The sequence below is a fragment of the Chrysochloris asiatica genome, unplaced genomic scaffold, assembly GCF_000296735.1.
Source record: "Chrysochloris asiatica unplaced genomic scaffold, ChrAsi1.0 scaffold00331, whole genome shotgun sequence".
Taxonomy (NCBI): Eukaryota; Metazoa; Chordata; class Mammalia; order Afrosoricida; family Chrysochloridae; genus Chrysochloris; species Chrysochloris asiatica.
In genome coordinates this window covers 748,313-752,276 of record NW_006408849.1, presented here as the reverse complement: position 1 = coordinate 752,276, position 3,964 = coordinate 748,313, and the positions used below count along the sequence as shown (strand labels likewise).

Below are 3,964 nucleotides of genomic sequence, written 5' to 3'. Positions count from 1 at the left end.
GTAAAAAGAAGAGGAAAAAAAAAATATTCTCATACAATTTGATGAACTTGACCTACACCTATGAAAGCAGTAGCTCAAAAGAGGGAACAAGTCCTAACAGCAAGAATCATTCCCACCCCCTCCACACACAGAGTAGACAGGGATGGGCAACTTGGACATTGGCTACCCAAAATGGGGGTCGCGGGGCTACAAAGGCAAGAAGTGACTGGCTTACAAGCTTTCACGAGGGAACCTAGATGCAGAGGGACTGGAGTAAGGTAGAATCTCCAGTGAATAGTATTCAATCTGTCTAGGCGAGGCTGATGCAATGAAATGCAGATGGGTCTCTTGTGATACAATAGTGAAGAAGTTATCAAGACTGATTGTGAGGGTTGGAAATGTAAAGGTAGACGTTTTATAGCAAGGAGGGGAGTGATTAACTTTTCAATCTAGGAGCAGAGATCTGTAGGACCATCAAGGGAGAAGAGTGGAGAGTGGGACCCTATCCAGAGAAGCAGTGATGCCTGAAATGGAGGCAGAAATGATGATGTGGAGCGATGGAGCAGCTGGAGACTTTAGATCCAGAGAGGGAGAGCGACTGTGTGCTGAAGACTTGGGGGGTACGGGGGGAAGGATTGCAGGGTATATACCTTTTGGTTGGTTGAAGATGCATGAAGGGGATTGTAACCACAGCAATGAGACAATATATGATAGAATGAATGTAAAATTAATGTTCACCCATGTAAACTATCACATAATTCACAATAAAATATTTAAGGGAGAAAAATAAAAAACAAAGGAAGAACATGTCATACATTTCTAAACTGAAGAAAAATTCAAGCGTAAGGTTACAACATTGAAGGATTCTGTAATCAAAGTACTTAATGAAACTAGAAAAATCTATAGATGGAGGGAATACAGAAGTGAATTCTACCCAAAAGCATTATTCGATGTCGAGTAATTTCAAGAAGTATCATATGAACAAGCATCAATTATACTGAAAGAAAGAGTCCAAGCAGTACTGAAGGAATTCACAAAATCAAGGTTCCAAATAATTAAAGGAATACCATTGAAATATTTCAACAAATTGATGCATACCTGGAGGAGATCCCTCACCGGGGTCAAGAAATTTGGAAGACAGCTACCTGGCCACCCATCAGAAGAAATCCATATTTTGACCCTTCCAATGAAACCGTCTACACAACAGAATGTAGAAACCGTCCAACTTTATCAATATCAGACCCACGTCAAATTTGGTTGAAGATAATTGAAAAAGGATTGAAGCAGTACTGGATTCAGAAAAGAGTATGTAAAGAGACATAACATTCCTGATGGCACTTGGAATTTATGTGAAGGCAGAGAATACCAGAAAGCTGTTTACTTGTGCTCGATTGACAATTTGATGGCTTTCAACTATGTGGATCATAACAAATAGGGGTAACATAATATTTTCTTTTTTGAGCTGGAGAAGGAATTTATTTGTATGTACAGAGAAACCAGCCACATAAGAGTAGCATAATTTGGTAGCCAGTTCTTTGGCCTTTGTGTTTTACAACTTGGTGAAGCTAGACACCGATTTGGGACCTAGTTCATTGCCTCCGCAGTGACATCAGATCTCATGCATCTGTCGTTGTAATTGGTCCAGATGGCTTCCACCAACTTCTCGGAGATCCTTTGTCTTCTGACTTCACCTGTGTGAAGGCCACAGTGGTACAGTTTTCTTGTGGACCCGTCATCCAAGTAAGGCCTTGACCGTAATGATGTAGTGGGAAACATCCATTTTACTATAAAAAGACTAGCAGGAAGACAACCAGTTCATGTCCTATGTGATCACCACCAGCTGGGCCTTCTTTTTCTCTTCCAGAGAGGAGACAGCGTTGACCCTGGCTCACAAAACACAGGACTTGGTAAGGACATCTGCTTTGCCAGCAGCCTTCTTTTGAGCTGTGGCCAGTGGCTTGTCCTCCTTCATCTTCTTCTCTTGCTTCATCTCGGGCCTGTATTTGTGGGAAGTTTCAGTAGCTGAGTGTCTGTCTGGCCCTTCAAGTCTTGGGTGAACTGGTTAATGGCAGGGGACACTTTCAGCTCTTTGTAGAGGATAGCCAGGCTATCCTGTGCAGCCAGATGTAGTTGGGCCATTTGACAAAGCAGTGAGGTCCCTTTTGAGTTAGGTGTTGCAAACTTTGGGCCATTTCTCAATCAGGGGCTTCACTACCTTCTTGGCCTCTGGCTTCTTGTTAACAGCAGGCGCTGGCTCCACCTTCTTCCCCTTGGCCTTCTTTTCTTTAGGCGTCTTGGATGAATGGATCCTTGGATAACATCTTGAAGAATGGATATTTTTGAACACTTACTCGTGCTTGTGATGAATCGTTAAGTAGGTCAAGACAAGAAGGAGTCGTTTGAATAGAAGAAGGTGATACTGAACGGTTTAAAATCAGGAAATGTGTATTAAGCTTGTACCCTTTGACCGTACTTGCTCACTCTGCATACTGAAAAGAGAAGCTGCATGGAAGAAGAAAGCTGGGACAGGATTGGAGAAAGAGTCGTTAAGAAGCTGAGCAAAGAGGACTTGAAATAATCAATTTAAAAAGCAACAAAAGTGCTTACAATGGATCAAATAACTAACATCATGATAGAGGAAGAAAAGATTAAATTGATCAAAGTTCTCCCTTGGCTGGAATCCATGATCAATGTTCATGGAAATCAAATGAGATATTTTATTTTGTCACTGTGCTTCAGAAGACCTTTGTTAGTGTTCAAGGACGAAAAAAAAAAAAAAAAGATCAGTTTGATGACTAAGTCATGATATTATCAATTCCTTCATATGCATTTGAAACTTAGCAGTGAATAAGGTAGACATAAGGAGAGTCTTTCATTGCACAGTCTTTTGCAAAAGACTTCTTGAAAGTGTTTAAGAGCAAAGACACCTCTTTGAGGAATAATGCATGGCATTTTAAATTGCCTGGTATGCATGTAAAGAGGGCAAAAGAGCAATGAAGACTATAGGAGGATCTTTTCTTTTGAATTATAATGTTGGTGGGGAATATTGAAAGTGCCATTGACTGCCAGAGAACCAACAAGTCTGTCTTGGAAGAGTTCAAGGCAGAATGCTTCTTAGAAACAAGGACTGTGAGACATATTGACACAAAGGTACTTTAGAGATATTCCCAGTAGGGACCCATACCGGGAGAGGGACAGCATGCTTAGAAAATGGAAGTTCATTGTGAAATAGGAAGACCCCCAACAGGATGCATTTTTCATCTCAGGGCCACAGTGTTCAGGGGTGAGGCCAGGACGAATCACAGTGTCTGGTTCTGTCATGCATAGGGTCCCTATGAGTTTGAACCAAAATGATTGCCCTTAACACAACATGTTGATTCTGGTTCTTGCCTGAAATCCTTTCATTTCTCAATATATGTATTAGCTATGTGTGATACCGATGGATATGTTTATGTTTGCTCTCTCACATTGATCTGCAGACAAAGATACCAACATGATGCTTTGTAAAGGTGGGGAGACTGTGGAGAATCAGAAACAAAATGATATATTCAACGCCCCAGAGTGGATAGAGGATAAATTTGTGTCTGGCCAGCTCTGTCTGCTCAAAGCTTCTAAACTCAGGCTTTCCCAAATCACTAAAGTGGTGTGTGATGTTGTCACTGTATACACTTAGGTAGATGGCATGGGGAGCGCTGAGCATTCAGCAGCATAGAGGGGAGTTGGATGAGGTCTTATGAGAGTCCAAGCCTAGGACAGGGGACACAGGATATAACATCACTTCCTTGGCTGTTGCGGACCGTGTAAGACTGGTCAGAGGTTCGAGGCCCTATAGGCCCGAGTGTAACAAATGAGGCCACTGGCAGTTAATGGCAAATTGTTTTTTATCTTAATATTGTTACATGTATTAATTAATACACAGAGCTCTTAATAATCCACAGATAAATGTGATATTTTCCTAAAGCCTAAGACTAAAGGTTGCATGGTC

The 3,964-nt window shown here is 41.4% G+C and overlaps 1 pseudogene; it reads right to left on the bottom strand.

The window, feature by feature from the left end:
- Positions 1–1,774: 1,774 nt before the first annotated feature.
- LOC102826860 lies at positions 1,775–2,467 on the bottom strand (annotated as a pseudogene).
- Between the last annotated feature and the right edge of the window lie 1,497 nt (positions 2,468–3,964).